This window comes from Ranitomeya imitator, chromosome 4 (assembly GCF_032444005.1).
Source record: "Ranitomeya imitator isolate aRanImi1 chromosome 4, aRanImi1.pri, whole genome shotgun sequence".
Classification (NCBI taxonomy): Eukaryota; Metazoa; Chordata; class Amphibia; order Anura; family Dendrobatidae; genus Ranitomeya; species Ranitomeya imitator.
Genome location: NC_091285.1, coordinates 503,470,950 through 503,497,597, shown reverse-complemented (window position 1 = coordinate 503,497,597; position 26,648 = coordinate 503,470,950).

Sequence of the window (26,648 nt, the reverse complement as noted above, 5' to 3'; positions counted from 1 at the left end):
GAGATTAATATTGGCCTCTGGGCTTGTGTGCCAGTCCTGAGCATGCCATCTCTCTCACAAATAGTGGGCCATAGAAAGCCTATTTATTTATTTTTTTTTGGTTTTCTAAATTCTCCCTTAAAAAAAAAAGGGAGATTAATATTGGCCTTTGGGCTTGTGTGCCAGTCCTAAGCGTGCCATCTCTCTCTGTCTCTCAGATAGTGGGCCATAGAAAGCCTATTTATTATTTTTTTTATTGGGTTTATAAATTTTCCCTGGAACAAAAAAAAAAAAGTGGGAGATAAATATTGGCCTCTGGGCTTGTGTGCCACTCCTGACTCCTGTGTGCGTCATCTCTCACTCAGTGGGCCATAGAAAGCCTTTTTTTGTTTTATTTGTTTTCTAAATTCTCCCTGAAAAAAATCATTTTATTTTCTTTGGTTTCTAAATTCTTCCTGAAAAAATCATTTTATTCTATTTTTTTTTTCCTAAAGTCTCCCTGAAAAAAACAAAAAACAAAAACAAATCAGTGGGAGATTATTATTGCCCTTTCTGCTTGTGTGCCAGTCTTGACTCCTGGGTGTGCCATCTCTCTCTCTCTCTCCAATTGTGGGCCATAGAAAGCCTATTATTTTTTTAGCTTGATTTGGGTTCCAAAATCTACCTGAAAAAATCACTACATCAATCAGTGGGAGATAAATATTGGCCTCTGGGCTTGTGTGCCACTCCTGACTCCTGTGTGCGTCATCTCTCACTCAGTGGGCCATAGAAAGCCTTTTTTTGTTTTATTTGTTTTGTAAATTCTCCCTGAAAAAATCATTTTATTTTATTTGGTTTCTAAATTCTTCCTGAAAAAATCATTTTATTCTATTTTTTTTTTCCTAAAGTCTCCCTGAAAAAAAAAAAAAACAAACAAATCAGTGGGAGATTAATATTGCCCTTTCTGCTTGTGTGCCAGTCTTGACTCCTGGGTGTGCCATCTCTCTCTCTCTCTCCAATTGTGGGCCATAGAAAGCCTATTATTTTTTTTAGCTTGATTTGGGTTCCAAAATCTACCTGAAAAAATCACTACATCAATCAGTGGGAGATAAATATTGGCCTCTGGGCTTGTGTGCCACTCCTGACTCCTGTGTGCGTCATCTCTCACTCAGTGGGCCATAGAAAGCCTTTTTTTGTTTTATTTGTGTTCTAAATTCTCCCTGAAAAAATCATTTTATTTTCTTTGGTTTCTAAATTCTTCCTGAAAAAATCATTTTATTCTATTTTTTTTTTCCTAAAGTCTCCCTGAAAAAAAAAAAAAAAAAATCAGTGGGAGATTAATATTGCCCTTTCTGCTTGTGTGCCAGTCTTGACTCCTGGGTGTGCCATCTCTCTCTCTCTCTCCAATTGTGGGCCATAGAAAGCCTATTATATTTTTAGCTTGATTTGGGTTCCAAAATCTACCTGAAAAAATCACTACATCAATCAGTGGGAGATAAATATTGGCCTCTGGGCTTGTGTGCCACTCCTGACTCCTGTGTGCGTCATCTCTCACTCAGTGGGCCATAGAAAGCCTTTTTTTGTTTTATTTGTTTTCTAAATTCTCCCTGAAAAAATCATTTTATTTTATTTGGTTTCTAAATTCTTCCTGAAAAAATCATTTTATTCTATTTTTTTTTTCCTAAAGTCTCCCTGAAAAAAACAAAAAAAAAACAAATCAGTGGGAGATTAATATTGCCCTTTCTGCTTGTGTGCCAGTCTTGACTCCTGGGTGTGCCATCTCTCTCTCTCTCTCCAAATGTGGGCCATAGAAAGCCTATTATTTTTTTTAGCTTGATTTGGGTTCCAAAATCTACCTGAAAAAATCACTACATCAATCAGTGGGAGATAAATATTGGCCTCTGGGCTTGTGTGCCACTCCTGACTCCTGTGTGCGTCACCTCTCACTCAGTGGGCCATAGAAAGCCTTTTTTTGTTTTATTTGTTTTCTAAATTCTCCCTGAAAAAATCATTTTATTTTCTTTGGTTTCTAAATTCTTCCTGAAAAAATCATTTTATTCTATTTTTTTTTTCCTAAAGTCTCCCTGAAAAAAAAAACAAAAAAAACAAATCAGTGGGAGATTAATATTGCCCTTTCTGCTTGTGTGCCAGTCTTGACTCCTGGGTGTGCCATCTCTCTCTCTCTCTCTCTCCAATTGTGGGCCATAGAAAGCCTATTATTTTTTTAGCTTGATTTGGGTTCCAAAATCTACCTGAAAAAATCACTACATCAATCAGTGGGAGATAAATATTGGCCTCTGGGCTTGTGTGCCACTCCTGACTCCTGTGTGCGTCATCTCTCACTCAGTGGGCCATAGAAAGCCTTTTTTTGTTTTATTTGTTTTCTAAATTCTCCCTGAAAAAATCATTTTATTTTATTTGGTTTCTAAATTCTTCCTGAAAAAATCATTTTATTCTATTTTTTTTTCCTAAAGTCTCCCTGAAAAAAACAAACAAAAACAAATCAGTGGGAGATTAATATTGCCCTTTCTGCTTGTGTGCCAGTCTTGACTCCTGGGTGTGCCATCTCTCTCTCTCTCTCCAATTGTGGGCCATAGAAAGCCTATTATTTTTTTTAGCTTGATTTGGGTTCCAAAATCTACCTGAAAAAATCATTACATCAATCAGTGGGAGATAAATATTGGCCTCTGGGCTTGTGTGCCACTCCTGACTCCTGTGTGCGTCATCTCTCACTCAGTGGGCCATAGAAAGCCTTTTTTTGTTTTATTTGTTTTCTAAATTCTCCCTGAAAAAATCATTTTATTTTCTTTGGTTTCTAAATTCTTCCTGAAAAAATCATTTTATTCTATTTTTTTTTTTCCTAAAGTCTCCCTGAAAAAACAAAAAAAACAAAAACAAATCAGTGGGAGATTAATATTGCCCTTTCTGCTTGTGTGCCAGTCTTGACTCCTGGGTGTGCCATCTCTCTCTCTCTCTCCAATTGTGGGCCATAGAAAGCCTATTATTTTTTTAGCTTGATTTGGGTTCCAAAATCTACCTGAAAAAATCACTACATCAATCAGTGGGAGATAAATATTGGCCTCTGGGCTTGTGTGCCACTCCTGTGTGCGTCATCTCTCACTCAGTGGGCCATAGAAAGCCTTTTTTTGTTTTATTTGTTTTCTAAATTCTCCCTAAAAAAATCATTTTATTTTATTTGGTTTCTAAATTCTTCCTGAAAAAATCATTTTATTCTATTTTTTTTTTCCTAAAGTCTCCCTGAAAAAAAAAACAAAAAAACAAATCAGTGGGAGATTAATATTGCCCTTTCTGCTTGTGTGCCAGTCTTGACTCCTGGGTGTGCCATCTCTCTCTCTCTCCAATTGTGGGCCATAGAAAGCCTATTATTTTTTTTAGCTTGATTTGGGTTCCAAAATCTACCTGAAAAAATCACTACATCAATCAGTGGAAGATAAATATTGGCCTCTGGGCTTGTGTGCCACTCCTGACTCCTGTGTGCGTCATCTCTCACTCAGTGGGCCATAGAAAGCCTTTTTTTGTTTTATTTGTTTTCTAAATTCTCCCTGGAAAAATCATTTTATTTTATTTGGTTTCTAAATTCTTCCTGAAAAAATCATTTTATTCTATTATTTTTTTTCCTAAAGTCTCCCTTAAAAAAAAAAAAAATCTAATCAGTGGGAGATTAATATTTACATTTGTGCTTCAGTGACAGTCCTGCGTGTGTGGCATCTCTCTCATTTGTTGCCACCAACAACAGAGTGTGTAACATTGTGCCTGATTTTCGTTGTGGTCTCACTCACCTGTAAAGGGGTAGCTAAATCATACTGAAGTTATAGCTCACCGTGTAATTTGTGTGACAGCAACAAATACCGTTAGTTTGTTTACGTTTTTAAAACAATGAGGAAGTATGGTGGAAGAGGTCGTGGCCGGGGGCGTTCATTGTCAGCTGGTAATGAGGGTAGTGGTAGTGGTGGAGCATCAGCTGGTCGTGGGAAAAAAAATATTGCACCTAAGTCTGGAGCTGTGGAGCCAGGTTCGTCGTCTGGCTACACAAGGCCTCGAACGCTCCCTTTTCTGGGAGTAGGAAAACCGCTTTTAAAGCCGGAGCAGCAAGAGCAAGTTTTGGCTTGTCTTGCTGACTCAGCCTCTAGCTCTTTTGCCTCCTCTCGTGAAACTGGTAAATGTCAAAGCAGCGCGTCGTTAGTGGATGTTCACGGTCAGGGAAAAAGTCGCTTCCTTGTCCTCTTCAGCAAAAACAACAACAGAGAAGAATGCAGCAGGCGACACAACGGGTTACTCCATGGAGCTCTTTACACATACCGTCCCTGGCTTAGAAAGTGAAGCAGTTAACAGTCCATGCCCATTACAAGTTGAATCTGACATGGAGTGCACTGATGCACAGCCACAGCCAGACTACTATGCTGGTCCTTTGACTCAGACCACAACATTGCCCTCGCAGGGTGCTGATCAAGAATCAGACCCTGATGAGACTATGTTGCCCCATCACAAACGCTATACCACCGACCGACACGGTGACACAGATGAAGTTGCACACGAGCTACAAGAAGAGGTAATAGATGACCCAGTTCTTGACCCCGATTGGCAGCCATTGGGGGAACAGGGTGCAGGCGGCAGCAGTTCTGAAGCGGAGGAGGAGGGGCCGCAGCAGGCATCAACATCGCAACAGGTTCCATCTGCCGGGCCCGTATCTTGCCCAAAACGCGTGGCAAAGCCAAAACCTGTTGGAGGACAGCGTGGCCATCCGGTTAAAGCTCAGTCTGCAATGCCTGAAAAGGTATCCGATGCTAGAAAGAGTGCAGTCTGGCATTTTTTTAAACAACATCCAATTGATCAGCGCAAAGTCATCTGTCAAAAATGTTCAACTACCTTAAGCAGAGGACAGAATCTGAAAAGTCTCAATACAAGTTGCATGCATAGACATTTAACCACCATGCATTTGCAAGCCTGGACTAACTACCAAACGTCCCTTAAGGTTGTAGCACCCTCGGCCAATGAAGCTAGTCAGCAACGCAACATCCCTTCCGGCAGTGTAGGGCCACCATTTTCCGCACCACCTGCAGTATCTGTGCAGGTTTCTTTGCCAGGCCAAAGCAGTCAGGGTCAGGGAATCACCAGTTTCGTAGTAGGAAACACTGCATCTAGGGCACCGGTGGCAACAATACCATCTCCCACCGTCTCTCAGTCTGCCATGTCCACCGGCACCCCCGTTAGTTCCACGATCTCCAGCTCTCCAGTCCAGCTCACCCTACATGAGACTATGGTTAGAAAAAGGAAGTACTTAGCCTCGCATCCGCGTACACAGGGTTTGAACGCACACATAGCTAGACTAATCTCGTTAGAGATGATGCCCTACCGGTTAGTTGAAAGCGAAGCTTTCAAAGCCCTGATGGACTACGCTGTACCACGCTACGAGCTACCCAGTCGACACTTTTTTTCCAGAAAAGCCATCCCAGCCCTCCACCAGCATGTTAAAGAGCGCATCGTCCATGCACTCAGGCAATCTGTGAGCACAAAGGTGCACCTGACAACAGATGCATGGACCAGTAGGCATGGCCAGGGACGTTACGTGTCCATCACGGCACACTGGGTAAATGTGGTGGATGCAGGGTCCACAGGGGACAGCAAGTTTGGGACAGTTCTGCCTAACCCATGGTCTAGGAAACAATTGGCTGTAGCCGTTCGCACCCCCTCCTCCTCCTCTTCGTCCTCCTGCAGAAGCGAGAGCTCGTCCACAGACCGCAGTCGCACAACCACTCCATCCGCAGCTGCCACTGTTGCACACCAGGTCTCCCATTATGGGGCAGCTACTGGCAAACGTCAGCAGGCTGTATTGGCTATGAAGTGTTTGGGCGACAACAGACACACCGCGGAAGTTCTGTCCGAGTTCTTGCAGAAAGAAACGCAGTCGTGGCTGGGCACTGTAGATCTTGAGGCAGGCAAGGTAGTGAGTGATAACGGAAGGAATTTCATGGCTGCCATCTCCCTTTCCCAACTGAAACACATTCCTTGCCTGGCTCACACCTTAAACCTGGTGGTGCAGTGCTTCCTGAAAAGTTATCCGGGGTTATCCGACCTGCTCCTCAAAGTGCGTGGACTTTGCTCACATATCCGCCGTTCGCCCGTACACTCCAGCCGTATGCAGACCTATCAGCGTTCTTTGAACCTTCCCCAGCATCGCCTAATCATAGACGTTGCAACAAGGTGGAACTCAACACTGCACATGCTTCAGAGACTGTGTGAACAGAGGCGGGCTGTTATGTTTTTGTGGGAGGATACACATACACGGGCAGGCAGTAGGATGGCAGACATGGAGTTGTCAGGTGTGCAGTGGTCGAAGATTCAAGACATGTGTCAAGTCCTTCAGTGTTTTGAGGAATGCACACGGCTGGTTAGTGCAGACAACGCCATAATAAGCATAAGCATCCCCCTAATGCATCTGCTGATGCAAAGTTTGACGCACATAAAGGATCAGGCGTCTGCAGCTGAGGAAGAGGAAAGCCTTGATGACAGTCAGCCATTGTCTGGCCAGGGCAGTGTACAGGACGAGGTAGCGGGTGAAGAGGAGGAGGAGGACGAGGAGGATGATGGGGATGATTATATTTTTAATGAGGAAGCTTTTCCGGGGCCACTGGAAATTGGTGGCGCGGCAAGGCCGGGTTCTGGTTTTTTGAGGGACACAAGTGACGTGGATTTGCCTGAAACTGCCCCTCAACCAAGCACAACCGCAGATTTGAGAACTGGAACTTTGGCCCACATGGCGGATTATGCCTTACGTATCCTCAAAAGGGACACACGCATAACTAAAATGATGAATGATGACGATTACTGGTTGGCCTGCCTCCTTGATCCTCGCTATAAAGGCAAATTGCAAAATATAATGCCACATGAGAACTTGGAACTAATATTAGCAACCAAACAATCAACTCTTGTTGACCGTTTGCTTCTGGCATTCCCTGCACACAGCGCCCGTGATCGTTCTCACACGAGCTGCAGGGGCCAGCAGACCAGAGGAGTTAGAGGGGCAGAAATCAGAAGTGGCGTTGGCCAGAGGGGTTTTCTGACCAGGTTGTGGAGTGATTTTGCTATGACCGCAGACAGGACAGGTACTGCAGCATCAATTCAAAGTGACAGGAGACAACATTTGTCCAGTATGGTTACAAACTATTTTTCATCCCTTATCGATGTTCTCCCTCAACCGTCATTCCCATTTGATTACTGGGCATCAAAATTAGACACCTGGCCAGAATTGGCAGAATATGCATTGCAGGAGCTTGCTTGCCCGGCAGCTAGTGTCCTATCAGAAAGAGTATTCAGTGCTGCAGGTTCAATACTAACAGAAAAAAGGACTCGTCTGGCTACCCAAAATGTAGATGATCTAACCTTCATTAAAATGAACCACAACTGGATTTCGAAATCTTTTGCCCCACCTTGCCCGGCTGACACCTAGCTTTCCTATGAAAAGGTCTTGCCTGTGGACTATTCTGAATGCCTTTTCCAATCTCGTAATTTTCTGCACCTGATTGTCCAGCATACGACATGTTTACACCTCACTAAATGGCCAAACTCCCCACACGGGGCCGTGGTATCGACACTTGGCGACAGCACCCGTGAGAGTGCAGTTTGTCTGAAGAGGTGGGTGAGCCCGCTTTTGGTCGACGGCACTGCCACTGGGTCCCTCCTAGTACAATAAAGTGTCTCTGGCGGTGGTGGTGCGCACCCAACGTCAGACACACCGTTGTAATATGAGGGGCCCTGGGCCTGTACCGCCGGCCACAAGACAGTTTCCCCCCACCCCAGCTCAAACAGTGCTCTACCACTTGCAAAATTATCTCACAGCTCCACCAATGTTTAGTCTATGCGCTGACATCCTTCAATGCCTGCCACTGACAATACCATTGTATTGACATTTTTGTTATGTTAGGCTTTCGATGCCTGTCTGTGGTCACTCCTTCCACTAGGCCTCCACTGACCACACCACTGCTGCCCGTGTACCCCTGGAACCAATTTAAAATTGCCTACAGCCATGTGTTATTATTTTAGGCCTTCGATAACTGTCTGCGGTGACTCCTTCCACTAGGCCTCCACTGACCACACCACTGCTGCCCGTGTACCCCTGGAACCAATTTAAAATTGCCTACAGCCATGTGTTATTATTTTAGGCCTTCGATGCCTGTCTGCGGTCACTCCTTCCACTAGGCCTCCACTGACCACACCACTGCTGCCCATGTACCCCTGGAACCAATTTAAAATTGCCTACAGCCAGCCCAATTTTTTTACTTTAGGCCTTCGATGCCTGTCTGCGGTCACTCCTTCCACTAGGCCTCCACTGACCACACCACTGCTGCCCGTGTACCCCTGGAACCAATTTAAAATTGCCTACAGCCATGTGTTATTATTTTAGGCCTTCGATGCCTGTCTGTGGTCACTCCTTCCACTAGGCCTCCACTGACCACACCACTGCTGCCCGTGTACCCCTGGAACCAATTTAAAATTGCCTACAGCCATGTGTTATTATTTTAGGCCTTCGATGCCTGTCTGCGGTCACTCCTTACAATATGCCTCCACTGACCACACCACTGCTGCCCGTGTACCCCTGGAACCAATTTAAAATTGCCTACAGCCATGTGTTATTATTTTAGGCCTTCGATGCCTGTCTGCGGTCACTCCTTACAATATGCCTCCACTGACCACACCACTGCTGCCCGTGTACCCCTGGAACCAATTTACAATTGCCTACAGCCAGCCCAATTTTTTTACTTTAGGCCTTCGATGCCTGTCTGCGGTCATTCCTTCCACTAGGCCTCCACTGACCACACCACTGCTGCCCGTGTACCCCTGGAACCAATTTAAAATTGCCTAGAGCCATGTGTTATTATTTTAGGCCTTCGATGCCTGTCTGCGGTGACTCCTTCCACTAGGCCTCCACTGACCACACCACTGCTGCCCGTGTACCCCTGGAACCAATTTAAAATTGCCTACAGCCATGTGTTATTATTTTAGGCCTTCGATGCCTGTCTGCGGTGACTCCTTCCACTAGGCCTCCACTGACCACACCACTGCTGCCCGTGTACCCCTGGAACCAATTTAAAATTGCCTACAGCCATGTGTTATTATTTTAGGCCTTCGATGCCTGTCTGCGGTGACTCCTTCCACTAGGCCTCCACTGACCACACCACTGCTGCCCGTGTACCCCTGGAACCAATTTAAAATTGCCTACAGCCATGTGTTATTATTTTAGGCCTTCGATGCCTGTCTGCGGTCACTCCTTCCACTAGGCCTCCACTGACCACACCACTGCTGCCCGTGTACCCCTGGAACCAATTTAAAATTGCCTACAGCCAGCCCAATTTTTTTACTTTAGGCGTTCGATGCCTGTCTGCGGTCACTCCTTCCACTAGGCCTCCACTGACCACACCACTGCTGCCCGTGTACCCCTGGAACCAATTTAAAATTGCCTACAGCCATTTGTTATTATTTTAGGCCTTCGATGCCTGTCTGTGGTCACTCCTTCCACTAGGCCTCCACTGACCACACCACTGCTGCCCGTGTACCCCTGGAACCAATTTAAAATTGCCTACAGCCATGTGTTATTATTTTAGGCCTTCGATGCCTGTCTGCGGTCACTCCTTACAATATGCCTCCACTGACCACACCACTGCTGCCCGTGTACCCCTGGAACCAATTTAAAATTGCCTACAGCCATGTGTTATTATTTTAGGCCTTCGATGCCTGTCTGCGGTCACTCCTTACAATATGCCTCCACTGACCACACCACTGCTGCCCGTGTACCCCTGTAACCAATTTAAAATTGCCTACAGCCATGTGTTATTATTTTAGGCCTTCGATGCCTGTCTGCGGTCACTCCTTACAATATGCCTCCACTGACCACACCACTGCTGCCCGTGTACCCCTGGAACCAATTTACAATTGCCTACAGCCAGCCCAATTTTTTTACTTTAGGCCTTCGATGCCTGTCTGCGGTCATTCCTTCCACTAGACCTCCACTGACCACACCACTGCTGCCCGTGTACCCCTGGAACCAATTTAAAATTGCCTACAGCCATGTGTTATTATTTTAGGCCTTCGATGCCTGTCTGCGGTCACTCCTTCCACTAGGCCTCCACTGACCACACCACTGCTGCCCGTGTACCCCTGGAACCAACATCAGAAAATATAAAAATAAGTATTTTGCTTATAAAAAAGAAAATACTGGAGAGATATCAAATGCAGACATTTTAACATTAAAAACAAACACATACAACAAAAATCTGGTACAGTACTAAAAATGGCCACCAGCTACAATAACTTTCTCCTGCAAGTAGTTAACTGAAAGTTTTTTTCAATTTAAAACACAGATATGGCATCCACCGAGTGTTGTCCTGTCGCGTCTTCTTTATATTATTGCCAAGAAGATGCAAAACAATGAACATAATAAAATCATTATTTACCAAAAAAATAGAGTAAGTCAAAACCACATTGCAAATAAACATTCAATACAAATAAAGAAGCAGGGCGCGTCCGAGGGTGAGTATATACCTAATAAGAATATAATCACCCTCGGACGCGCCCTGCTTCTTTCCGACAGCCTTCCTTCCTAAGAATCAGCCCTTACGTGGTGTAGAGAGAGGGTTTGTTACACTCCAAGGTGTTCCCCAGGTTGCCTTTCCTGAGCTTCGATCTTCATGCTCTCGTTTAGTAGTTGTCGGAAAGTAGGCTGCATTAGGCCTACAAATTGGGTATGGGGTGGAGAGAGATGGTGTGTTACACTCCAAGGTGTTCTCCAGGTTGCCTTTCCTGAGCTTCGATCTTCCGGCTCTCGTTTAGTAGTTGTTGGAAACTACGCTGCATTAGGCCTACAAATTGGGTATGGGGTGTAGAGAGATGGTGTGTTCCACTCCAAGGTGTTCTCCAGGTTGCCGTTCCTGAGCTTCGATCTTCCGGCTCTCGTTTAGTAGTTCTTGGAAACTACACTGCATTAGGCCTACAAATTGGGTATGGGGCGTAGAGAGATGGTGTGTTCCACTCCAAGGTGTTCTCCAGGTTGCCTTTCCTGAGCTTCGATCTTCCGGCTCTCGTTTAGTAGTTGTTGGAAACTACGCTGCATTAGGCCTACAAATTGGGTATGGGGTGTAGAGAGATGGTGTGTTCCACTCCAAGGTGTTCCCCAGGTTTCCTCGCCAATGCTTCGATCTTCATGCTCTCGTTTAGTAGTTGTTGGAAACTACGCTGCATTAGGCCTACAAATTGGGTATGGGGTGTAGAGAGATGGTGTATTCCACTCCAAGGTGTTCCCCAGGTTTCCTCGCCAATGCTTCGATCTTCATGCTCTCGTTTAGTAGTTGTTGGAAACTACGCTGCATTAGGCCTACAAATTGGCTATGGGGTGTAGAGAGATGGTGTGTTCCACTCCAAGGTGTTCTCCAGGTTGCCTTTCCTGAGCTTCGATCTTCCGGCTCTCGTTTAGTAGTTCTTGGAAACTACACTGCATTAGGCCTACAAATTGGGTATGGGGTGTAGAGAGATGGTGTGTTCCACTCCAAGGTGTTCTCCAGGTTGCCTTTCCTGAGCTTCGATCTTCCGGCTCTCGTTTAGTAGTTCTTGGAAACTACACTGCATTAGGCCTACAAATTGGGTATGGGGTGTAGAGAGATGGTGTGTTCCACTCCAAGGTGTTCTCCAGGTTGCCTTTCCTGAGCTTCGATCTTCCGGCTCTCGTTTAGTAGTTGTTGGAAACTACGCTGCATTAGGCCTACAAATTGGGTATGGGGTGTAGAGAGATGGTGTGTTCCACTCCAAGGTGTTCCCCAGGTTTCCTCGCCAATGCTTCGATCTTCATGCTCTCGTTTAGTAGTTGTTGGAAACTACGCTGCATTAGGCCTACAAATTGGGTATGGGGTGTAGAGAGATGGTGTGTTCCACTCCAAGGTGTTCCCCAGGTTTCCTCGCCAATGCTTCGATCTTCATGCTCTCGTTTAGTAGTTGTTGGAAACTACGCTGCATTAGGCCTACAAATTGGCTATGGGGTGTAGAGAGATGGTGTGTTCCACTCCAAGGTGTTCTCCAGGTTGCCTTTCCTGAGCTTCGATCTTCCGGCTCTCGTTTAGTAGTTCTTGGAAACTACACTGCATTAGGCCTACAAATTGGGTATGGGGTGTAGAGAGATGGTGTGTTCCACTCCAAGGTGTTCTCCAGGTTGCCTTTCCTGAGCTTCGATCTTCCGGCTCTCGTTTAGTAGTTCTTGGAAACTACACTGCATTAGGCCTACAAATTGGGTATGGGGTGTAGAGAGATGGTGTGTTCCACTCCAAGGTGTTCTCCAGGTTGCCTTTCCTGAGCTTCGATCTTCCGGCTCTCGTTTAGTAGTTGTTGGAAACTACGCTGCATTAGGCCTACAAATTGGGTATGGGGTGTAGAGAGATGGTGTGTTCCACTCCAAGGTGTTCCCCAGGTTTCCTCGCCAATGCTTCGATCTTCATGCTCTCGTTTAGTAGTTGTTGGAAACTACGCTGCATTAGGCCTACAAATTGGGTATGGGGTGTAGAGAGATGGTGTGTTCCACTCCAAGGTGTTCCCCAGGTTTCCTCGCCAATGCTTCGATCTTCATGCTCTCGTTTAATAGTTGTTGGAAACTACGCTGCATTAGGCCTACAAATTGGCTATGGGGTGTAGAGAGATGGTGTGTTCCACTCCAAGGTGTTCTCCAGGTTGCCTTTCCTGAGCTTCGATCTTCCGGCTCTCGTTTAGTAGTTCTTGGAAACTACACTGCATTAGGCCTACAAATTGGGAATGGGGTGTAGAGAGATGGTGTGTTCCACTCCAAGGTGTTCTCCAGGTTGCCTTTCCTGAGCTTCGATCTTCCGGCTCTCGTTTAGTAGTTCTTGGAAACTACACTGCATTAGGCCTACAAATTGGGTATGGGGTGTAGAGAGATGGTGTGTTCCACTCCAAGGTGTTCTCCAGGTTGCCTTTCCTGAGCTTCGATCTTCCGGCTCTCGTTTAGTAGTTGTTGGAAACTACGCTGCATTAGGCCTACAAATTGGGTATGGGGTGTAGAGAGATGGTGTGTTCCACTCCAAGGTGTTCCCCAGGTTTCCTCGCCAATGGTTCGATCTTCATGCTCTCGTTTAGTAGTTGTTGGAAACTACGCTGCATTAGGCCTACAAATTGGGTATGGGGTGTAGAGAGATGGTGTGTTCCACTCCAAGGTGTTCCCCAGGTTTCCTCGCCAATGCTTCGATCTTCATGCTCTCGTTTAGTAGTTGTTGGAAACTACGCTGCATTAGGCCTACAAATTGGCTATGGGGTGTAGAGAGATGGTGTGTTCCACTCCAAGGTGTTCTCCAGGTTGCCTTTCCTGAGCTTCGATCTTCCGGCTCTCGTTTAGTAGTTCTTGGAAACTACACTGCATTAGGCCTACAAATTGGGTATGGGGTGTAGAGAGATGGTGTGTTCCACTCCAAGGTGTTCCCCAGGTTTCCTCGCCAATGCTTCGATCTTCATGCTCTCGTTTAGTAGTTGTTGGAAACTACGCTGCATTAGGCCTACAAATTGGGTATGGGGTGTAGAGAGATGGTGTGTTCCACTCCAAGGTGTTCTCCAGGTTGCCGTTCCTGAGCTTCGATCTTCCGGCTCTCGTTTAGTAGTTCTTGGAAACTACACTGCATTAGGTCTACAAATTGGGTATGGGGCGTAGAGAGATGGTGTGTTCCACTCCAAGGTGTTCTCCAGGTTGCCTTTCCTGAGCTTCGATCTTCCGGCTCTCGTTTAGTAGTTGTTGGAAACTACGCTGCATTAGGCCTACAAATTGGGTATGGGGTGTAGAGAGATGGTGTGTTCCACTCCAAGGTGTTCCCCAGGTTTCCTCGCCAATGCTTCGATCTTCATGCTCTCGTTTAGTAGTTGTTGGAAACTACGCTGCATTAGGCCTACAAATTGGGTATGGGGTGTAGAGAGATGGTGTGTTCCACTCCAAGGTGTTCCCCAGGTTTCCTCGCCAATGCTTCGATCTTCATGCTCTCGTTTAGTAGTTGTTGGAAACTACGCTGCATTAGGCCTACAAATTGGCTATGGGGTGTAGAGAGATGGTGTGTTCCACTCCAAGGTGTTCTCCAGGTTGCCTTTCCTGAGCTTCGATCTTCCGGCTCTCGTTTAGTAGTTCTTGGAAACTACACTGCATTAGGCCTACAAATTGGGTATGGGGTGTAGAGAGATGGTGTGTTCCACTCCAAGGTGTTCTCCAGGTTGCCTTTCCTGAACTTCTATCTTCAGGCTCTCATTAAATTGTGGTTAAACGGAACAACTGCATTTGGCGTACTAGTTGGTTTGGGGCCTACTATCGGTGTCTGCCACTCCTTGCTGTTCTCCTGGTTTCCTGTCCTGAAATTCCGTTTTCAGGCGCTCGTTGAGTAGTTGTTAATGTTAGACTGCATTTGGCCTACCAGTTTGGTTGGGGCCTACTATCGGTGTGTGCCACTCCTTGCTGTTCTCCTCCACTGAACAAAGCTGTGCCGCCTGTTTACTACGGTTGCCAATTTTGAACTGCATTTCGACTACTTACTGATTTGGGCCTACTCTCTGTGTCAGCCTCTCATTCCAGTTGTCCTCCACTGCAATGCCCCCTGGTTATTCCTGTGTTACCAATTTTGAACTGCATTTAGCCAACTTTATTCTTTGGGCCTATATCTGTGTTTCCTCCTCATCCTGCCCATTGCCCAGCCAGTGATAGATGAGTCTGCTGGTACATTGACCCATAACGCAACATTCCCCGTGCACGCTACACAACAACATTGTGACCCTGCTGAAAGTCAGGTTGCTCTTCCCGCATACCATACCACCTTACACGGGGACAAAGAGGAAGGTGCAGATGAAAGTGCAGGTTCCTTCATCAGGTGGGGGGAGGAATTCTAGTTGGCGACGTCACTGGCACAGGGCCTCTCATAGTACGCAAAAGTGTTGCTGCCGGTGGGAGGCGCCCCCGCCGTGCAAACACACCGCTGTACTTTGAGGGGCCCTGTGCCAGTGCCAATGCCAACGAGTGGGCCCCCCCTGCTTGCTCAGGATCACAGCACTTGCAAAGTTGAAATACTTACCTCTCCCTGCTCCACTGCCGTGACGTGGTCCAGATTTCCTGGGCCCACTAATTACTTGAACCAGCCCTACCCACCACAACTTTAGCCAAATGACCCCCAATTTCAAATGCCTTCCAATTATTATAAGGTAAATTACGCTTGACAAGCTACATTAAGAAGAATGGATGGTTTTGACATTAAAATGGGCACTCTAGGTGTTTTCCTGGCCCCCACTCACTGCCGACTATGCTGCCCCATTGACTTGCATTGGGTTTCGTGTTTCGGTCGATCCCGACTTTACGTCATAATCGGCCGATTTCACTCGACCCGACTTTTGAGATAGTCGGGTTTCGCGAAACCCGGCTCGACTCTAAAAAGGTCAAGGTCGCTCAACTCTATTAGTAACCCCTTCTGGTCTTTTAGGGGGAATTTTTTGTTGTCGTTTTTGAGTAATGGGGGTATTAGTGCCATATTTTACTTCCATCAATCTTTTATTTTTATCTGAATAGCCATTATGGGTTCCTAGATTAGGTGCCGTACTTGCGCTCTGGCTCAATCCAGGTAATTCATTGCTCCTAAAGATGTCACCCGTATCATCAATTAGAGATAGTGGGGCATAATAGTTGGAGGTGGAAGCAATAGGAGACTCTTGTAGTTCTAATGATGGCCCTGAATGTTCGTGGGTACTAAAATCAAATGATACGTTGACTGCTTCTGAATTAACAGACGGTCTAATATTAACCTGATTCCTATTACCAATGGAAACAGGTGTATACTGGGTGGAATTTGTGTTAGTATAAGTTGAAAAAATTTCCGAACGGTCTAGCGTATTGTGTGTTGGAGTTTCATTGTATTCATCTAGGACTACAAGGTCCATAGAAGCTTGATGTATACTAGCAGAAGGCGAATGCGTTTCTCGGCAGTACGCCATATTATCAGAGAGTGTATTAGGCACCCTATCTCTGTGAAATTTCCTCACTTTTTTGGCTATGATTTCTTTCTCTTTTTCTTTTAATCTGATCAGTATACTATCAGTGAGAGTTTGGAAGTCAGCCAAATTTTCATATTCGTCGAGCTGTTCAAAAAGTGCAATAATTTGTTGGCTCGTATGATTCAATTTTGTCCTCCGTTTGTCTATGATAAATTGCAAAGTTTGCTTTGAAAAATTATTGAACATATCATCCCAGTCTTGCTGTATTTGGGGGTCCCCGAAGTCCCCTGCTAGGGATTTATAAATCACTAATCCCTTCGGAATAATATAATATTTCTCAAGTGTGGCCACCTCCCATATGTCCCTCATTTCCGTAATTAAAAGTTTCTCTAATGTTTTCAATAATTGCCTTGCTTGTTCATCAATAGGGGGAGGGGAAATGTTAAAAGAAAATTGTTTGTTAACAAGGGTTAAACGATAATCCCTATCATGTCTCAATGCCCTAATCGCCATTGAAGCTGCCTAGGTGTATGTGCACAGAAAAAACTAAAAGAAATAATATAATAAATACACTGGCGCTCCGAATGATAGTGGGTATAGGAGTGGAGGGAAGCTGATGGTGCCTAGACGGCTACTGCGCCAAGCCTGTCATATATATGCAGAGGAGTAAAACTAAAAGTTAGGCCACCGCGCTACCTATCTCCTAGATAATAAATATAATAAACTAAAAAGTACCCACAAAAGGGTTAAAATATAGCACTTACTGAGTGGTTGAAGTGCCAGGACTTGGACTGCGGAAGCTTGATGGAGCGCTGAAGAGATGAAGACAGCCGCTCCTCCGTGAGTCCGAGGTGCGTCCGAAGTAAGGAGGTCCGGACGGCAGCGTGAAGCGACAGGCCCGAGGGGAGCGTCCTCCCTATTGGTGCCTGGCTGCCACGCGCACGCTGAGAATGTAGACAAGCGGCGTCCTGGCCAGGGGCGCCGCTACACTGCGATGGGGAATAGGGGGACGTGGTCTGGGTGACGTCACCCGGAGCTACAAGAAAATGGAGCAGAAGACGGGTGCCGAACAGGGCCTCTATTGCCTACGCGTTTTGAAGGTCACCGGACCTTCTTCGTCAGGGCTAGAGGTCCCTGGCTGTCTGCTGCTCCACCCAAAAAATATTTAACCTGAGTTCGCTTGTACTTTCGGATAACGAAAAGTCCCTCCTACAAAAGGGACTGAAATTCGCACCAACCACAATAGCAAAACCTTTTAACCTATTCATCAGTATGAAGCAGTTTTTGCGCAATTTGGCCATTAAGAAATATTTCCTCAAAAAAGCACAAGTCCCTAATCCTGTTTCTCATGAATACATACAGACTTCGCTATCTAATCCCTCTACATTTCATCCCGTACAAGAATAGTCAAATGCCTTTCGGTCTTTTGAAACTGCGGTCACACAGGATATTAGGAAAATGAGGAGAAAGAATCCCAAATATATATCCCAAAATCTAAATAACTCTGAACGAAAGGCACTACTGGACCTTCAAGTAAACCATGATATTATTATACGTCCAGCGGATAAAGGGGGTGGGATTGTTATCCTCAACAAAACCACATATCAGGAGGAATCTGATAGACTCCTGAATGATGAAACTACCTATAGGAAATTAAACAGTGACCCTACTGAACGTTATACCAAAAATTTGAATATTTTAATATCACGAGGTAAATCTTCAGGTATTGTAAATAAAAAAGAATCTTTATTCATCATGAACAAAACCCCCTGTGTGGCAGTGTTCTACTACCTCCCTAAAGTCCATAAAGATGCAATGCGCCCACCTGGGAGGCCTATTATTTCGGGGATCAATTGCCTGACAGCTAATCTGTCACGCTACATAGACACACACCTCCAAAAATGCATGCCTATTATCCCCGCATATCTTAAAGATACTAGTCAAGTGCTCCAAATATTGGAAAAAATCAAATGGGAAAGTGGCTTCACACTGGGGACATTAGACATAAAATCACTGTATACAGTAATAGACCTTTCAAAAGGATGTGAAGCGGCAGAACACTACCTTAATAAACTGGCCACCCACAAGAAACCACAGATCCAGTTCATTGTGGAAAGTATTTTATTTATTTTGGAACATAATTATTTCACCCATGATGGCCAATTTTACCTCCAAACACGGGGCACGGCTATGGGCACTTGTTTCGCTCCCAGCTACGCAAACATCTATGTAGCCAAGTGGGAGGAGCTACATATTTCGCTCACAAAAAGCCCCAATACTGGCTTGATTATGTGGAGGCGTTTTATCGATGATATACTATTCATCTGGAATGGCCCCCAAAGAGAATTAGATGTATTTATTGCCAATCTCAATTCTAATGACTTTGGGTTGGAATTTACGGCCACTACCAGCAAATCGGAAATAAATTTTTTAGACCTAAACATCTTTATTGAAGATAATCGGATATTAACTAAATGCCACCATAAACCAGTAGTCTCTAATGGATTTATTGACATTAATAGCTGTCATCTACCGATTTGGTTGACTAATATCCCCAAAAGCCAATTTACCCGGGTAAGACGTAATTGCACTAAAAAACGAGACTATATAACAGAAGCAGAACAACTTACCAAGAAATTTCTGGAAAAAGGATACCCCAAAGACCTGCTAGATGTGGCTAAACAGGAGGTCTATGAAACATCGAGGGATACCCTAGTACAGAGAACAACTAGGGATAAATTTACCCCAACTGATATCCCTACACAAATTCATCAGTTACCTATTATTACGCAGTTCCATCATGGATACAAACAGTTTACTAAAATCATCTATAAACACTGGTCAATCCTCCAGACGGACAAAGTAATAGGGGAACTGCTACCAAAACGTCCCAAATTTGTTTTTAGAAAATCACAAACAATAGGTAACATTATAGCTCCAACTACCAACAAGGGTCCTGCCAAGAGTATATCCTCAAAAAATCCAGGCTTTGTACCTTGCGGTCACTTGTTCCTGTTGTGTGCGTACAAATTTTAAAAAAATAAAACAGCTTACATTTTTTAACTCTAACGCCACTCAGGAATTTACTATTAAAGTCCAAATTTCATGCTGGTCGTCAGGAGTTATCTACTTGATCAAATGCCCCTGTGGTAAAATTTACGTGGGTCACACTAAACGTAAGCTGAGGGACCGTTTGAAAGAACATTTCAATAATATAGAAAAAGGCTTCATTGGCCACCCCCTTTCCAGGCATTTCAGGGAATACCACGGTAGATCCACTAAGGGATTAATATTTTGCGGCATCCAAGTAGTTAAAAAAACTGGAGGGGAGGTGACTACATAAAACTAATGTCACGCACCGAATCAAGGTGGATTTTTATGCTGGATAGCCTTGCCCCTAAGGGTCTTAATCATGAATTGGAGCTTTATGCTTTCAAATAGTTATCTATTTATGTATGACTTTTTATCAGTATTCTTGTTTTTTCTCTTCCCCCCCCCTTTTTTTAACAAATTATATATAAAAATTCCCCCCTCCTTTTTCTATATATTTTTATAATAATTGTCTCTTTCAAATATAGATTTCTTAATGTATTTTTTAATGTATTTATTAAATAAATTTTTTTTAACATTAGTACATAGTAACATAGATCACCTATTATTCTGAGGTATGCCATCAGGTCCATGGGCTTATAAGTTTACAGCCTCTTCCTGTAGCTTAGCGACACTCTCATGCACATACATGCATTCAGTTTTTCTTTTGTATAGTGGGCGGCGCCTTTATATCCTATATAGAGCAGCAGACAGCCAGGGACCTCTAGCCCTGACGAAGAAGGTCCGGTGACCTTCGAAACGCGTAGGCAATAGAGGCCCTGTTCGGCACCCGTCTTCTGCTCCATTTTCTTGTAGCTCCGGGTGACGTCACCCAGACCACGCCCCCCTATTCCCCGTCGCAGTGTAGCGGCGCCCCTGGCCAGGACGCCGCTTGTCTACATTCTCGGCATGCGCGTGGCAGCCAGGCGCCAATAGGGAGGACGCTCCCCTCGGGCCTGTCGCTTCACGCTGCCGTCCGGACCTCCTTACCTCGGACGCACCTCGGACTCACGGAGGAGCGGCTGTCTTCATCTCTTCAGCGCTCCATCAAGCTTCCGCAGTCCAAGTCCTGGCACTTCAACCACTCAGTAAGTGCTTTATTTTAACCCTTTTGTGGGTACTTTTTAGTTTATTATAGTGCTTTTGTAAAAAGCACTATATTGTTATTCCCCCGTAGACAACTTCTTATTCTTCTTATTATTATTAGGCTTTTTTCCGCAATTAATGCGGCCCGAACCGCTGCACGCACAGACTCCAGTGAGGTGTCATTTCGAAGCCAGCGTCCACGAGAGGTGTGCTAAGTATTTTTCGTGTCGATCGGATTTGTAGTTTTGGCGCAATTAACGTTTGAAAATTGTTTTTCTCTCATTGGAATGCATTGCCAATGCATTTCAATAGGGAAATTTTGCCATAAGGTATAATGGCTGATTACTGAGGCAATTTAAAAAATAACTGCCAACTGCCACCTGGCTGATCAGCTCATTGATATGCGAAGTCAGACCCAGTTACTATGCCAACGCGTACGAACTCTACATGACCCCACCAGGACACAGTTTTGCCAGATAATATTAGCTCTTAAAGTGACCCGCACACCAAATCTGACCCTGAGGTGCCCAGTGCACCCCCGATCCCGTCTGTGAAAAGTAAGTGCACCCCCGTTCCTGGTGTGAAAAGTAAGTGCACCCCGGTCCCATGTGTGTGAAAAGTAAGTGCACCCCCGGTCCCTTGTGTGAAAAGTAAGTGCACCCCGGTCCCATGTGTGTGAAAAGTAAGTGCACCCCTGGTCCCGTGGGTGAAAAGTAAGTGCACCCAGGTCCCGTGTGTGAAAAAGTAAGTGCGCCCCCGCCCCCCAAATCGGACCCTGAGTGACCCCGCCCCCGAATCGGACCCCGAGTGACCCGGACCCCCGAATCGGACCCCGAGTGGCCCCGCCCCCCAAATTGGACCCAGAGTGACCCCGCCCACCAAATCTGACCCAGAGTGGCCCCGCCCACCAAATCTGACCCAGAGTGGCCCCGCCCACCAAATCTGACCCAGAGTGGCCCCGCCCACCAAATCTGACCCAGAGTGACCCCGCCCACCAAATCGGACCCAGTGACCCCACCCACCAAAACGGACCCAGAGTGACCCCGCCCACCAAATCGGACCCAGAGTGACCCCGCCCACCAAATCGGACCCAGAGCGACCCCGCCCACCAAATCGGACCCAGAGCGACCCCGCCCACCAAATCGGACCCAGAGTGACCCCGCCCACCAAATCGGACCCAGAGTGACCCCGCCCACCAAATCGGACCCAGAGTGACCCCGCCCACCAAATCGGACCCAGAGTGACCCCGCCCACCAAATCGGACCCAGAGTGACCCCGCCCACCAAATCGGACCCAGAGTGACCCCGCCCACCAAAACGGACCCAGAGTGACCCCGCCCACCAAATCGGACCCAGAGTGACCCCGCCCACCAAATCGGACCCAGAGTGACCCCGCCCACCAAATCGGACCCAGAGCGACCCCGCCCACCAAATCGGACCCGGAGCGACCCCGCCCACCAAATCGGACCCGGAGCGACCCCGCCCACCAAATCGGACCCGGAGCGACCCCGCCCACCAAATCGGACCCAGAGCGACCCCGCCCACCAAATCGGACCCAGAGCGACCCCGCCCACCAAATCGGACCCAGAGCGACCCCGCCCACCAAATCGGACCCAGAGTGACCCCGCCCACCAAATCGGACCCAGAGTGACCCCGCCCACCAAATTGGACCCAGAGTGACCCCGCCCACCAAATCGGACCCAGAGTGACCCCGCCCACCAAATCGGACCCAGAGTGACCCCGCCCACCAAATCGGACCCAGAGTGACCCCGCCCACCAAATCGGACCCGGAGTGACCCCGCCCACCAAATCGGACCCGGAGTGACCCCGCCCACCAAATCGGACCCGGAGTGACCCCGCCCACCAAATCGGACCCGGAGCGACCCCGCCCACCAAATCGGACCCGGAGCGACCCCGCCCACCAAATCGGACCCAGAGCGACCCCGCCCACCAAATCGGACCCAGAGTGGCCCCGCCCACCAAATCGGACCCTGAGGGGCCCCGCCCACCAAATCGGACCCTGAGGGGCCCCGCCCACCAAATCGGACCCTGAGGGGCCCCGCCCACCAAATCGGACCCTGAGGGGCCCCGCCCGCCAAATCGGACCCTGAGGGGCCCCGCCCGCCAAATCGGACCCTGAGGGGCCCCGCCCGCCAAATCGGACCCTGAGTGACCTCGCCCGCCAAATCTGACCCAGAGTGACCCCGCCCACCAAATCTGACCCAGAGTGACCCCACCCACCAAATAAGCCCAAGAGTGACACCGCCCACCAAACCAGCGCCTGAGGGGCACCCAAGTGTGAAAGTCTTGCAGGGGCAGCCCGGGCACATTCCAAAGCACTATCTGTAGTTCCTTCAGGAAATACCCATCTAGTTATATTTATTATCTAGGAGATAGGTAGCGCGGTGGCCTAACTTTTAGTTTTATTCCTCCGAAAAAATAATTGCCCCTAAACCTAATAACTGGTTGGGCCACACTTAGCAGCAACAACTGCAATCAAGCATTTGCGATAACTGTCAGTGAGTCTTGTGCAACACCCTGAAGGAATTTTGGATCAATCATCTTTGCAGAATTGTTTTAATTCAGCCACATTGGAGGGTTTATGAGCATGACCAGTTTAGGGTATGTGCACACGTTGCGGATTTGGCCCTGCAGATCTGCAGCAGTTTTCCATGCGGTGTACAGTACCATGTAAACCTTTGGAAAACCAAATCCGCAGTACACATGCTGCGGAAAATTCAGTGCGGAAATGCTGCAGTTTATTTTCCGCAGCATGTCAATTTTTTGTGTGGATTCCGCAGCGTTTTACACGTATTCCTTAATAGGAATCCGCAGGTGTAAAAACGCAGGTGAAATCTGCACGAAACTGCAGTAAATCTGCAGGTAATCCGTAGGTAAAACACAGGGTGTTTTAACTGTGGATTTTTCTGAATCTGCGTGGAAAATTCGCACACCAATCCGCAACGTGTGCACATACCCTTAAAGTCATGCCACAGCATCTCAATTGGATTAAGGTGAAGACTGAGACTAGGCCACTCCAAAGTCTTAATTTTTCTATTCTTAAGCAATTCAGAGGTGGACTTGCTGGTATGCTTTGGATCATTGTCCAGCTGCATAACCCAAGTGTGATTCAGCTTCAGGTCACGAACAGATGGCCAGACATTCTCCTTCAGGATTTTTGGTAGACAACAGAATTCATGGTTCCATATACCATAGCAAGTCTTCCAGGTCCTGAAGCAGCAAATCGGCTAAATACCATCACACTACCACCACCACCATATTTTACTGTTGGAATGATGTTCGTTTTCTGAAATGCTGTATAAGTCTACGTTCACATTTGCGGTGTGCGCCGCAGCGTCGTCGCCGCAACGCACAATGCAAACAAAAATGCAGCAAAATGCATGCACAACGCTGCGTTTTGCGCCGCATGCGTTCAATGCATGCGGCGCAAAACGCAGCGTTTTTTGGAAACGCAGTTGCATTTTGACCAAAAAACGCAGCGTTTTTCGACGCATGCGTTTTTTGTGCAGTGAGTCATTCTTCATCCCCCCCCCCAAAAAAAAAGTGTCTACACAATAGATAAGGACCACCAATGGCTAGAAGAGGGTTGGTGTTATGTAATTGTGTATATACCCTGGCAGAGATGAATTCCTCCCATTTTGCTGGTATTCATGATGGAGCGTCCCGTGGACAGTATCTACATGGATATGGAGATGGAATTTGCCTTGGCTCATGCCTATGCTGTCGCCTGTTTTCATCAAAGGGAAAGGGAAAAACGGAGATGGAGTCGTCGCCGCTTTTGGATACACCCTATCGTGGAAGTCCGGGAGAGCCGTGGAGCATACCATTGCTTGTTTGGCAAAATGAATGACAACCTGGAGAAATATTTCGAATATACCAGGATGTCTCAGGACAGCTTACGCTATCTTCTGCGTCGGGTGGAAGGATCCATTAGCAGGCAGGACACGCAGCTCCGGAGAGCTATTTCCGCAGAGGAACGGCTGCTGGTGACTCTACGGTACGTAGCTGTTTGAATGACTGTGATATGTTCTTCCCTTTTTTTTTTTTTTTGGGTTTGGTATGGTCAATGTACTTTTATAAATTACAATGTACTTTAATGCAAATTTCTTTATCTTCTTGGCAGTTTCCTGGCTACCGGAGAGACCTTGAGATCACTTCATTTTCAATTCCGGATTGGAGTCTCCACTCTTTCCGGAATTATTGCTGAGACATGCCGCGCATTGTGGGATAATCTCTGGGAGGAATTTTTACCCGTCCCTACAAGAGAAATCTGGGAGGCCAACGCACAGAAATTTGAGCAAGTGTGTTCTTTTCCAAACTGTATTGGCGCAGTGGATGGAAAGCACATTCGGATTACCAAGCCTGCGAAAAGTGGATCCCTTTTCTACAATTACAAAAAATACTTTTCAACTGTGCTCATGGCAATTGCCGGTGCGGACTGCCGTTTTCTCGCAGTGGACATTGGTGCGTTTGGGCGTGCAAATGACTCACGCACATTTAAAGAGTCGGATATGGGCCAAAAATTATATGGCAACAATTTTAATTTCCCACAGCCACAACCTCTTCCCCACACCGAAGGCCCTGCGATGCCATTTGTTGTGGTTGGGGATGAGGCATTCCAAATGTCTGCCAACCTATTGAAACCCTACTCCAGTCGGGGCTTGGACCATACAAAAAGGGTTTTCAATTACAGACTGTCCAGGGCCAGAAGGACTGTGGAGTGCGCCTTTGGCATCCTTGTCTCCAAATGGCGGATATTAGGATCCGCCATTAATCTTAAAATTGAAACAGTGGATGAGGTGGTGAAGGCTTGTGTGGTTCTCCACAATTACATTATGGCCAAAGAGAGACTGAATGTGGAACTCGATGAACCCATAGCCAACCCATTGCCCGATTACCATGATCATCCTCTGAGGACAAGTGTGGAAATTGCGCAGATGAGGGATCGTTTTGCGGCCTATTTTGTGTCAGTTGTTGGCCGTGTGTCATGGCAAGATCAAATGGTGTAGTAATGTTACTGTTGGACTGTATTCTGGTTTTAACTACACCAATAAATACCTCTACTGTGACTGTGCTAAAAATATAATATGATAATAAACTAATTCTCCAGTAAATGTGCAATAAATGTTATCCGTTTAGGTTGGTTTGGTTATGTCAAATTTGGCATCTACCTATAGTTCACAAATGTAATGTGCCTTATATAAAAAATTGGAACCCTTTGTTTTTAAAATGTTGTTGTTTAATAAAAAAAGTTCTAATTTTTCTACCCTGCTTCAAATAACATTTTTATACCATACCATATAACATATTTATTTGTTTGTCAGATCGTCGTGTATCGTTGTGTTTGACAGCAAAAGCAGCAATGTTTTACAATGGTAACCAGGGTAAATATCGGGTTACTAAGCGTAGGGCGGCGCTTAGTAACCTGATATTTACCCTGGTTACCAGTGTTAAATGTAAAAAAAAAATACATTACATATACTCATCTTCGCGTCCCCCGGCGTCCGCTTCCTGCACTGACTGAGCGCAGGAGTGGAACAATTAGAGGAAAAGTAGAATAGAAACATCTGCTCCACTTCTGTATTTATCACCCACTCCTGGTTTTGGGTTACAAATACTTATGTAAAATCCTGACCAAATCCTGATGCAATCCTGAGCGTGGACACATAGTAACATAGTAACATAGTTAGTAAGGCCGAAAAAAGACATTTGTCCATCCAGTTCAGCCTATATTCCATCATAATAAATCCCCAGATCTACGTCCTTCTACAGAACCTAATAATTGTATGATACAATATTGTTCTGCTCCAGGAACACATACCCTTAAGTGTTTGAAAACACCTCATACACTTTAGTGTTTGTACCTCATACACTTTAGTGTTTGTAAACACCTCATACAGCAATGAGAGACACCCAAAAAAAGGCAAAATAACAATTGTAAAAATAGTGTCTGACATTGCATATATGAGGTGTTTGAAGCACAAAATATGTGTAGACAGCGCACGGCGTGACTTGCCGAGAAGTATACTGGAAAATAAGAACAAATATTGTTGTTTTAAAACAAACTTTTTTTATTGGGGGGAAACAGAAAAAAAAGGGGGAAATAAACTTAGGGGGTATCAACCTCTGCCACCATGGGGGAATGGTATGTCTCTTGTTTGGAATGGGGAGAGGAAGAGGAGGATGATGATGAAGAGGAGGATGATGACGAAGAGGAGGATGATGACCTATAGTCCAGGAGGCTCAATGGCAGGTCCAAACCCTCCGCAGGGTATACTGGGGAAGAAACCGCCACCTCTGTAGGGGAGGGAGGAGGCAACACAAGCCTTTGCGAGGTTCTTGGTTGGCCCTGGCTGCTCCTGCTGCGGCTAGAGCCCCGACGCGCACTTTGTGTCTGTACTGGAGCAGCCAGAGCCTCAGTGTGTGCCTCAGTGTGTGTCCTCTTCCTTTTTTTTCTTTTTTTCTCTCCCGCGG